The sequence below is a fragment of the Lepisosteus platostomus genome, chromosome 9, assembly GCF_059453375.1.
Source record: "Lepisosteus platostomus isolate fLepPlt1 chromosome 9, fLepPlt1.hap1, whole genome shotgun sequence".
In the NCBI taxonomy this organism is placed as follows: Eukaryota; Metazoa; Chordata; class Actinopteri; order Semionotiformes; family Lepisosteidae; genus Lepisosteus; species Lepisosteus platostomus.
The window spans coordinates 55,567,214-55,580,177 of NC_142619.1; the positions used below are offsets into that span (position 1 = coordinate 55,567,214).

The 12,964-nt window shown below is 39.9% G+C and overlaps 1 long non-coding RNA gene across 2 annotated transcripts in view; it reads right to left on the reverse strand.

Annotated features, from left to right (window-relative positions):
• LOC148655274 (uncharacterized) overlaps nt 1-8,887 on the reverse strand; it is a 132,794-nt gene extending 123,907 nt beyond the window's left edge. For both annotated transcript variants that reach the window (XR_015941237.1, XR_015941236.1), the window contains exon 1: nt 8,869-8,887. This is a non-coding gene — a long non-coding RNA (uncharacterized LOC148655274). The remainder of the gene's footprint in view (nt 1-8,868) is intronic.
• Between the last annotated feature and the right edge of the window lie 4,077 nt (nt 8,888-12,964).

The window sequence follows — 12,964 nt, forward strand, 5'->3', positions numbered from 1 at the left end:
TCTATAGGTTTCAGATAGTAACATACAAAAACGATTCTCAATTAGAGTATCCTGTGCATCTCCATCTGGATATTTCAGTTTTATGTCAACATCTTTGTTTAAATTCTAAGAAATTAATCATTTATTCTCCACTTGTTGTCTCAGTTCTGAGGCTGAAATAAAGCTTTGAAGGTTAGACATTAGATATCCACCAAAAAAAAGGTAATTTTGTAAGTGGCAAGCATTTTCATGACGTTCCAAATAGAAGTCCAACGTTCAGAAAAGCAGTGCTGCAAGACTATCACACAAGCACGGCTTACAGAACAATTACCATCACAGTTCTTGGCTTTGGGACTTGCACTAGGATTCTCTGAGGCTCCTCTTCTGAAGCTTCTCTCAGCTGAAGATGCAACCATCAGACTAAATTCTCTGCCAGGCATTCCTTGGCACTTCCTGGGGGGGGGGAGACATCAGTCCTCTACACATTCAAGGACTTGCACTAAATCACAAAATGCTCAAAAAGCTCCGAAATCCTTCACAAGGACACAAGAATGGGAGCTGGGTGCTCCAGTTTCCTCTCACAGTCCAAAGACAGGTAGTTTATTTAATAATTCCTTGCACTTACTGTATATAGCCCTTTTCTGGACACTCCACTCACAGCAATTGACAGATAATAGGGACTCCCAGTACACTCACCACACACCAGCTAACACTGGGGAGGAGAACAGAGTGATGAAGCCATGAAACTATAGGAGTGTCCCCGTCACTATACTGGAGCATTAGGACCCACGCAGACTACAGGGTGAGCGCCCCCTGCTGGCCCCACTAACACCTCTTCCGGTTAAAAGAGGCTAAATTGTACCAAAAATAGGGAATTGCTTCCAGGTTTCTTTTTTCATTCTGATAGTCTTTTGTGAAATACGGCTGTAAACTCTGTCGGCTTGCCTTTGTTCTCAAACTACACACATTTGACAGACATACAGTTGTCTGTATTCATCATGCATGCACATTATGAAAAAAATAAAGATTTTGAAAGATTTATAGACTTGATCGCAGAATTACTCCTTCAGACTTCTGTATTCTCCTGATATAACAAAAGACAAATTGGATGCAAATGATTGTTTTATCCAATGTTATACCTACTGTGTTAACAATTTATACAGTAGGTACAGTATACCAAGCTTAATATTTAAGTATTTTTTTAAAAAACCCAATAAATGAAAGAACACAGAATAGGCGTTAAGCTGCCATTAAAAACTATGGGCAACCAAGAAGTGAATCATTTTATATTACAAAAAGGATAACATTCAAGAATCATACTTTGGAAATGTTAGTGTTATAGATATAGGTACGTCCTACAACCCTAAGACTCCTGTCGATGACCGTCAGTTCCCTTTCAATATGGAAAGCATGTACATGGACATGAAAGCCAAGCTGCTAGACAAGGGGGCCCATATCAAATGACATGATGCTGAACAGAAAGTCTGTGGAGATCAGGATTTGTTTTTCCAGGGACCCTCCTCTTATTTTAGAAGGACAGACAGTACCTGTGGTCACTACTAACAAGTACCTTGGGTTCCATTCAGATTCCAACCTCAGCAGCGACATACAGTACATGTAGAGCAGTCAGTGGGAGAAGCCTCAAAACAGCTTTATTTTCTCTTAGCCAGACATGGTCTACCTACAGAGGACTTGGTTACCATTTATACACTTGGTCAGGCCTTGTCTTGAATATGGTGGAGTCATTCTAGTAGGGGGTATGAAGTTGGATAAAATAAAAAAGGGACTTTGGAAAAATCACTAAAATCACATTGAAAATCACTAAAAGGTGGAGCAGTCAAGCCACTGCTTCCATCACTACAAAGTAGAAGAGAACAAGAAGCAGCAGTACAGATGGTGAACGACATGCATGATTCTCAGCAACCATTGCATGAAGTGCTTTCTGAATGCTCAAACAGGTTACTGAGGAATGGCAAACTTACCTGCTTAAAAGCCAAAACCATTTGTTTGAAAAACAATCTTCTGCCTAGTGCTAGTATTAGGCATTATAATGAAAGTAATAAATTTTATTGATATGTAAAAATGTATTTTACTTTTCTGCTTTTTTGTATAGATAGTGATTGATGTAAATTCTGTGTTTACTCAGTTTTAAACAGTTTAATTCATGCTTAAAAAGTCAAAAGTCAAAGTCACTCATGACCAATAGGGAGGTGCCTCACACATGACGTCATTTGAAAATGTTAGACCAAATCCATCATGCAGAGAAGAAGCCACATTAGCCCAAAGGGCTCAGAGCAACTTCTTGCATCCTGGATCAGAACCAGCCCTTGTTCTGATCCAGGATGCAAAAAGTTACTCTGAGCCCTTTTTCCAGCCTTAGAATTAATGAGACCGCTTTGCTTTAAAATAGTTCTACCTCCACCCTCTATGTGATTATTGCAGCAATCTGACCTTAAACCCACTTGAAAGTTGAAATTTCCTCCCCTCTCCCTGCCAGGTTACATGGCCTAATTCACTTTTGCCAATATCTTCTCTACTGTTTTTTTTTCGGCTGCCTTATTCCAACCAACTTTCCTATTTCAGGAAAATATTGCTTAAGCGGCAAGGCCAAGCTTGAGCATCTGCCATCAGCATTAAAGATGCCAGGCGACAGTTTTGCATCTCCAAAGCGTTACCCTGACCTTGACTGCACCATTACTAGGAAACTCTCAAGCGTGTTGTCAGCAGCAGAGCCCACACCATGTTCAAAGGGTCTGGCTCGACTGTGCTGGCATCCATTGATGGCCATCTTGATGGCCTTGCATGTAACGTTTCTTTATTAGCCCTATACAATTTCTTGCATTAGGAATGCGTCTTTTCGCATACCCCAGCTTTTCTCCAGGGAGACACAGACACAGAGACAGGGAGAGAAGCTTGGGGTCAGAGCGCAGGGTCTGCCATTGTACGGCGCCCCTGGAGCAGTTGGGGTTAAGGGCCTTGCTCAGGGGCCCAACGGAGTAGGATTCCTCTGCCGGCCGCGGGATTTGAACCGGCAACCTTCCGGTCACAGGCGCAGAGCCTTAGCCACAGAGCCACCCTTCGTCCATAAGACCAATGTGATCAGGAGACTCAATACCCGAGACCGAGTCATGATGGTCTTTATGCAGTAGTAGGTGCCTTGACTCCAGGAAACATCACTCCTCTCTCAATGGCATTGCCTTAATTGTGTCTGCATGTACATTCCCCTGGAGAACATCTGCCTCTACAGCAACCATAAACTATATCAGACAAAACTATTCACACAACAAACCCCTGTATACATGGCCAGCTGCTTTTTACAAGCAAAACATGCTCCATCCCACCATACTGTAGGTAACCTAGCACTATCAACAATAACTCCCATTGTTCTCAAGACCCCTCCCCATGCAAAACATTAAGGGTGTCATTCTTTACTGAAGCAAGCTCTAATGGAATTCTTTTGGTCTTGGGAACCAAAGTTTTGAACTATAGGACTCCATTTTAACCTCTTCCTTTATCCCATGAGTGGTAACGATCCCCCCACAGGATAAAACCTTGATATCCCTTCTCCCCTCATGCAAAGGTGGGATAGACCCTGGATGGGACGCCACTCCTTGCAGGGCCCACAGACATGCATGCATTCACACCAAGGCCCTTTTCTTCAGAAACACATTAACCTACCAGTTTTCGGACTGTGGGAGGACACTGGAGCACCTGGAGGAAACCCATGTAAACATGGAGACAACATACAAGTGCAGACAGCACCCCAGGTCTGGAATTGAACCCAGGGCCCCAAGCACTGTGGGATAGTTAACCACTGAATAAATGTGTTCATGTAATTGTAAAGTTACAATATCTTAATCCCTGCTATAGAATTAGCCTTGTGCACACAGGAGAAACTGCTTAATTCTTGAAACCAGTGTGGCTTTACACACTGTAAAAACCAGAAGTCATTCAAAGGTCTGAATGAGTCATGACTAAAGCAATAGCTATTTAAAAAAACAGGACTCGAGTGTTACACATCTTTGTAAATACGTTTAAAACTTAATGAATATGCTATAGTCTGGTGGTGAGTGTATGTGTTTAGTAGTGATGAGAGGTACTGTATACCACGTTTTTCTGACATTTTTGCTGGAAATGATAAAATGTGACCTCAGACAGCTCCTCACCCACACTTTGGGTGAATAATTTTAAAATTATGGGAATTATGAAACTTGTGATGATTTGTCATGCTAATTTTTTTTCAGCATGCTCTTACACATGGTATTTTGTCATTGTCACATGGTTTGTCAGCTTATGGAGAAAAAAACCTCAAGAGATTACTCTGTTGACAAAATATTGGATCCTCACCAATACTCTGAAGACTCAAAGCTCTCAAAATGGGCTAATGCTGTCGCTAATGGAACACGTTGTGGCCACTCATGATTTGCCAAGATTGCAGCCTCATGCATGGAAGTTCACACATTCTGTTCCTTCCTGTCCCAGGACTAAATAAGGACCCTGTCAGAATTGATTTATACCCTGAAGAGAGGCTTAAATGTTGCAATTAATCTTAATTAGGCTATTGTAAACCATATTAATCTATAAAGGAAACAAGAGCTTTTACTGTATGTCCCCTGAGTATTTTCACCCATTTCTATGAGCTTGGTAATGCAAAGGTGACACAACGGCTGGCTGTCTTGTTTTTCTGGTAAGAGAGTTGACTAATGGATTGCTTCACTCTCGCCTGTATTATCAGATCACTAAAACTCCTGTCCGAGTTTGCCATTTTTAGCCATATTAGATATCAAAGCAAACCAAAGGACTAGCATACATCTCTTGCACTATAATTCGGGCTAATTCCCTGGTTTCTCTGTATTTATCATCTGTGTGATGGCGCATTGTTGTGACACAATCGATAAATATCACTGCCACTGAAAACACTAATGTAAACAATGAAAAGATATACAGTAGGTCCTAGAGATCATTTTGCTTCATCCTTGCTTGTAAGCTATTGCTCAACCTTAGAAATTCATTTTTTTTGTAAGAGAAGACACACCTGTAGCTACACTTATTTGTATGGTCACAGAAAGACCTTGTAAATCAAAAAAATAAGAAACTTTACACTCAAGGAAGAATGTTTAGAAAGCTCTCCTGTTAAGTCTTTTGAAATATTTTTTAATTAAAATACTCAATCAGTGGGTTGGATAACAAATATATTGGGAATCTAATGGGGTGTACTGTTCATATTTATGTGAGGTACTTAAATAACACTGCTATGGTTTCTTCAGGTATAATTATAATGAAGGGACAGCACAATGGCAAAAAGCTCTAGGGCCCTGGGTTCAAATGTGTTTATGTGCCCTGCAATAGGCCAGTATCCCATCCATGCTGTATCCCGTCTTGAGCCTGTTGCTTGTTGGGATAGGCTCCAGCTCCTCTACAACCTTCTTTGGATGAAGCAGCCAGAAAATAGATGAATGGATTATAGTAAAATAAGCCTATTGATGTGCCTTTGCCATAATCAACTGAATGTAAAGCCATCACCTGGAATATAACAATGCCTGAAGAAGGAACTTGAAATTATGTTTTAGAAAAAAAAAAATCAAACAAAATAGTCTGTGTGATTCAAGCTTAGTGCATTCTGAGAGCTTCAGGAAGAGTGGTACAATGCTATCTTGTGCACTCATACAAAAGCTTAACAGTACAGAAGGGAAATCTCTACATTATGGATTTGGTCTAACTTTAGCCTTCTTTTATTATGCCCTTTAAATGTGGAAAAACATTTTCTATATCTGCACTTCCCTTAAAAGAACTACATCTCATATGAGTATGTTATCCTGCTCCATGTCCCTTCATTAAAAATCAGCTCATGTAATGCTGTTACCATTATCAACCTGGGATGATCACCTGATGAGGGAGTTTGTAAGCAAAGCATTCTGAGGCTGCCATAATCTAGTGAAGATAAAGTTGCTTTTCTTTTGGATTCCTGAAGGGTTAGTAACAAAAGCTTATCTACAAATTGACGCAAACCTAGTCCATTTACAGGCAAAAGTGTTTTTCTATTTAGACATGAGGAATGACAAGGTTGGTTGGACTTCCTGCTGTACTGATTAGATCTGAGACCAACTGGCTGAGAAGTCTTTAGCCTTTAATATGTATTGTGCTGTATTCTCAGGAGAATCCTGCTGCAGACAAACTTGTCACTGGAAAAAGCCTATTAAAACAAAAATCATTTTTATGAAAGTACGAAGGAAGAGACAGGCTTTCTGGAAATAGTTCAACGACTGTCAAGCAAATACTGACTTACACAAAGAAACAGCTAAATTATTTCTCCGAGAAGTTTCTAGTCTTCGTTATGGTCCACTGTTTCTTTCTTACAAACTTAAGTTCTTAATTCTTAAAAGTACTTATCTCTTTGAGCATTCTTTAATAATAGGGGCCAAAACAAAATTCGTCCCCCTCCATTTAATATATATATATAATTCCTTATTTCATTTCTTGTGAATGTTGTACTTTTACACAGAACATGTTATCACAGCTTAAGGTCATTAATTTTATTAATGTACTCCTGGAACAACTATTGTATATTTAATTGTCTCCATTTCTGACCAACATCCAAAACCAGAGGTCTGTTATGAGGCTGCATTTAGAAATTAGAAGCCAAAAAAAGGCTCCGGCCTGGTCGATATTTGGATTTCAGATCCCTACAGAGAATATGACAGACGTCACTGAGGGCCACTGAGTGTTTACTGTTATCATAGGTGAGTACGGAATGCAGAGGTGAATAACAATTGGCCATTCTTGATTTTTAAAATAAAAACTGCTGAAAAGAAAAGTAATGTATGCACATACACATGCACACAAATATGAAAATGAAGCAAAACATTATGTCACTCTCTCTAGAGATAAACTGTATATGTGTTCCTCTGTAACATAATGGGCACTGTTCTATTTTTAATTACTTGCTAGAACATTGCATCCTTCTACAATCCATTTGAATCAACCGCATCTTAGAGGAAGAGAATCTTAAAATATAACCACCTAATTTTCTGTAATGTCTTCATTCATTCATATTAATTCAGGGAGTGAATAAAGCAGTCAGACACTGAAGGCTGAATCCAACTGCAATTTCAGGCAAGCAAATCATGAAACAATCCAAAACTGTAGACAATTTTCCAAGCTGGAAAATCACAGGGCAAAGGCACAAAGAGGGATCTGAAGGGGTAGTTATGGCAGTAAACCAGGTATAAAAACAAAAGGCAGTCCAGAGACAAGTCAAAGCAGGCTGGGCCAAAGCACAAGAGAGCAGAGAGGCACAGGGGCTAATCCAGATACAGTCAGAGCAAGGGTAGTAACGAAGCCAGTGAAAACTATCTAACCATCAAAAAGCAAGGGAACTCCAACACAAGAGATGAAACTATGACTGTATAGAAATATATTGTGGAAGCTGATCTTAAATAACCTGCTGATAAAAGGTGAGTAATGGTTTAAGTGCACACAGGTGGAATTGATCTTCACCCCAATCATGTCATCCAGGCAACCAGTGGATTAAGAGGTTGAGTAGAGGTTTGGCTGGTTGCCATGATGTTTCACGTGCTCACACCCACACTCTCATGGTACAAAATATAAATTATTTGATCTTCCTACTTTTGTTTCTAAAATAATGAAGTTCAGGAAAAATGGAACAAAATAATAACAGAAATTACTTGTTGTGTATGCAGAAATTGATCAAGTGAACTAAGAATTGTAAAGGTTGCTATACTTTGTTTCCTTATGCATCCTTATCAGCAGTGAAAAATCAAGTATTGCTGATCAATAAACTTGGTTACTGTGGGAATTCTGCATATCAAAATTATTTTCTATATCTGCTTATGTAAGATGTGTTGGCACTATAAAATGAAATGTGTATTAACATATTAAGCCATCTATTTGTCCAGATTTTAACTCAGGTTCCACAAGAGAAAGTTTGCATTATCAGATACTCAGATAATGCAGATTATCAGATTAGAGCTGTGCTCTAATGTTAAATAGTGGTTGCCAATTTATAGGAAGAACAGAAACACATTCCTGTTCATTGCAATCCTCTATTGTCAATCCTTAAGATGATGAAACAGCCAAAGGAATCTCCCTTGCAGCTTCACAAAGATTGTCACTACAGAAAAAGGTAGCATGAGCCTGTGATAGATGTATTTAAATTTTTAAGCAATGACATTTTTGAGTTTCAATTATGAATGTGTGCAAAGCATACATTTTTTATAAGCTGTAATATCACATTGTTGAACATTTCTTCTGCATGAACATATTTGTAGTAATAACCATATTTAATACACCTTGTATTTTACCATCATGTGAAATTTCTCAATTATGTTAAAATCCAGTCTTTGCACAGAACAGATTGACCTGTAATGAAAGCATAACTTATCAATAAAGGTTTCTGAAATGGCTAGGGTTGTTGACATGCTTAGACTGGGTTGAAAGCTGGAAAGGACTGTGGGCAAGATTCTTTGAATGACAACCAAGCTTGAAGAAAACACCAAGGAAGCATATACACATTATGTTATAATCTTTTTAAGTCTGTGATCTTAAATGCCTGAAATATAATTTAATTTATTTCACAAGTGAAATTGCCTCAGTGTACATGCACAATACTTTGAAAAGCTAAATCTACTGAGGAGTAACAGGGGGCTTTCATGAGATTGTCCATGTACTGTAGTGCTTTAACCAATACAACTAATTATAAATTAAATGTGTTGAGTAACTAAAATCTCTTTCTGTAGAAATAATATATTGCACTAGATAACATGACTAGCCTGCAATGGGGTTCAAACACTTGATGTTATACAGACCACTGCCACAACAATCTAATCACTATAACAGAGTACTTGTAGTGATAAATAGCTTGTAACTTACCTTACACAACTAGTGGTCCAGTTTTTGTTTATGCTGTAGAGACCTCAGGGCAGCACATTTATAGGCCTGCAGCCTGGCCAGAGGAATGCACCATTTGCAATTACCAGAGGGGGGGAATGAATCACTTTAACCTGATAAAAATGTCTATAATGTATTGTACTACTCTCCTTTATACTTTTCTGTATATGCATAATGTAAGCTCTCTGTAATGTAGATATGGATTATTTTCATTTATTGTGTTATTTGTATGTTAATTTGTATGTTTGGTTTGGAACATCCTAGGTCATATTTAAGGCATGCTGGGAAATAGAGCAGGGATAGTATGTTTTGTTTTGTTTTGTGAGAGTAAATTGATGTGCCATATAGGAGCATCAGTGATGGTTCTACAATTGGTTTAGTTCTTATGTGTATTATTTTGTAGATAATATTTTGTTAGTTGTATTTTCCTTATAATTGCATTGTAAAGATGTTTTTTGTCTCTTTTTGTCTCTACATTGTCTTCCTGAGAGATACCCTGAGGTTGTTTGTGGTCCCAACTAGCACCTCATCCTTAGTAAATCTACCTTTTGTTTATCCTGGATCCTTGACTTATTGAGTTATTGGATTCTCGTTCAGTTTGGTGGAGGAAACATGCCTTTGTATAACTTCTCCTCATAGACAGAATTACTGTATGCGACAATCACACAGCACAGCCGCACTGAGTGCTGCCTGAGATGAGATCTCAGATGTGGTATCCTACCCCATATGCAACAGTTGGACTGCAAATGAACTCAAGTAGGCTCTGGCATTCCTCCCAGTGCTGCTGTATAAAGAGCATTTTAGTCTTCTGGCATTAAGTTTCTGTACTTTTGATGTAGTGTATTGGATGTTCTTACAGGCTGCACAGTGTTGCAGATGCAGGTGTGAGGCAGTAATTTTGCATTACCAAGAAGGCTTGTGCAGCACACATAAGTATAAAAACATCCTGATGTTGTCCTGATTAATGTAGCTGGACCCTGGACTCAACCTTACATCTTTGGGCACCTCAAGCACTGGGGTGCAAAACCCAGACAAGCAACAACATTTGTTCTGACAAAAAACTGGCTGTGTGCTGCAGGAAGGATCTGTTGGGTAAAACACTGTTGCAAAGCCTGAGAAGTCACATCATCTTAACAGTCTTGCTTTATGATGAGACTTGTTACTGTACTGTACATTGAAGATGTGATTGCATTGAATTTGCATTGCACTGTATGACCATGTACATAAAGTATTTGCATGTGAACAGTATATACATAACATCAGACAAACAGATTAGATTAGATATTTTCTGATAGTTCACTTGAATAATCCAAATTAGAGCTTCATCTTTAAAATATGGTAAAAAATGTCATGCATAAAATGCCTAAAACTGAACATGAAAACTGGCTTTGTAGTGTATGAGCAATAAACATATTTCTTATGAAAGTCATAAGTTGTTAAATATTTAAAAGTTAATATTCCAAACATTCACTTGGAATAAATAACTAAATAAGAATAAATTCATTAAGTCTAATTTCAGAATAAATATATTGACCATTAAATGTATAAAAGAAAACAGGAAAAATCAACCAAACAGGTTCTATAAAGCATATGTAAACAATCTTAAAATAACAGAAATATGACCACACAAAGAAAGTGAATGTACTAGAGCAGGATGAGTAAGTTTACAGAAAAGCACTGTGTGGGTGCTTATTGATAAACATCATAGGGACTACGACAGTTAACCCCAGTTGTGGATCATCACACAAAAGTTATGCAAAATGTGAAAGAAGAATTATCCAACAATCTAGCAAAGCCCTTTGATTACAAGTACCACCTAACATTTGACAGTCACTTAAAGAAACATACAGTATGTTGAAAATACGATGAATGACTTGAAAATACTCAAACACAGTGAATGTTGTAGACATGAGGGAGCAGAATTTAAGGACACATGAAAGCATGCAAATGAGAGGAAAGCATCTGGCCTGCCAAACCCATTTCAGTGCCATTAGCTAATTAATTGTAGGATCTCACTAGCTGTTTCATTGAAGCAACAGTGTCGGCTTCAACAACGTTATTGGGAAGCTGGTTCCATACTCCCATAACCCTTTGAGTAACACAATGCCAGGTGTTAAACTGGTTGCTCTTCTCTTGAATGATTCCAGAACAGTAGTACATTTAATATTCTATGTAACATAGTGACCAAATTTGCACACAATGTGGTGGCATCCGTCTGTCTCGAGAGACAATGGTTTTGCGAAGTGGTTAGTCAGTTTTTTTATTTGCATCACCTACTATGACTGTACAGTCCAAGTCTGGAGCGACAGGCCTTGCAGTTTTCACAGGTGAGGTGTGACTCTGGCAGTAAAGGGGACAGGGTTGCCCTCTGCCGTCTGCACTCCCTCGTCTCCTCCCACATCTCGTACCTCCTCTGCTCACACTTACCACCAGATTCCTCAATAGCTTCCATCCACAAGCAGTGCGATTGGCGAACACATTTAGCCATGCCCCTTGGACCACACCTATACCATCTACCTCATTATGATTTTTTAGTTATTGCACATCTCCAGTCATTGTTTACACGTTTGCATTGTTTACTTGTTTACTTGTACATTGTCTACTGTTTGTTTGTATATTGTCTTGATGCACTTTGTGTTTTTTGCACTTGTTTTAACAATTGAGAGAATTTCTGTAAGTAAGAATTCCATTGTACCAGTACATCTACCGGTTATATATGGCAATAAAGTTCAAGTTCAAGTTCATCCCAATGCCTGCCTTGACAGCACCGCCTCCACTTGCTGCCATCCACTGCAATGGTTTCCCATGTTCCAGGGCCGATATCGCTAGCCTTCATGTCGTGTTTGCAGACATCTTTGTATCGCAGAGTAGGTCTGCCAGCAGGTCTGGTGCCAGTGGCCAGCTCACCTTACAACAAGTCCTTTGGTACTCGGCTGTCTTCCGTTCGGCTAACATGGCCGAGCCAGCGCAGGCGTCGCTGAGACAGGAGTGCGAACATGCTGGCGATGTGCCCTTGAGTGAAAATGTCTTTGTTGGGCACACGATCTTTCCATGTGATTCGCAATTCTCCATAGACAGCGAAGGTGGAAGGAGTTGAGGCGACGCTCCTGCTGGGTGTACAGGGTCCAGGTCTCACTGCCATACAGTAGCGTGCTGAGCACGCAGGCCTGGAACACTTTTATATTAGTGTTGATGGTCAGTATGTGGTTCTCCCAGACCTTCCTGGAAAGGCGTGCCATCATGGTTGCTGCTTTACCGACGCGTTTGTTGAGCTCGGCATCTAAGGCAGGCTGCTGGTGATGGTGGAGCCGAGGTAGTTATCCACGACTTCGAGGGTGTGTCCACCGATGAATATGCTTGGATCACTATTAACGTCCTGACCCATGATGTTGGTCTTCTTCAGGCTAATGGTGAGGCCAAACTCACTGCAGGCACGTGCAAAGCAAATGCAAATGAGTCTTTGGAGAACTTCCTCAGAATGTGCAACCAGGGCAGCGTCGTCGGCCAACAGCATTTCCCTGATCAGAACCTGGCGAAACATCGTCTTTGCCCGAAGTTGCGCCAGGTTGAAAAGCTTCCCATCACTTCTAGTGCAAATGTAGACATCATCCTCGGGGGAACTGAAGGTGTGTGAAAGAAACAAGGAGAAGAAGATGCCAAAGAGTGTTGGGGCAAGTACGCAGCCCTGTTTTACCCCACTGTTGATCAGGAAGGCATCTGATAACAAGCTGTCGTGCTGCACAGTGCCCTGCATGTTTTCATGGAATGATGTTATCATCCCAAAAAGTTTAGGTGGGCATCCAATCTTCTGGAGGAGCGTGAAGAGGCCTTCTCTGCTGACAAGGTCAAAGGCCTTCGTCAGATCAATGGAGGCAATGTACAGTGGTCTTCTCTGCTCCCTACACTTCTCCTGGAATTGACGCAGTGAGAAGATTATGTCGATGACTGATCTCTTTGCCCTGAGGATTCGCACTGAGATTCCAGGTACATTGGCAAATACCTTGCCAATGATGCTCGGGAAGGAAATTCCTCTGTAGTTATTGCAGTCACTATGGTCTTCTTTGTTCTTATACAGGGT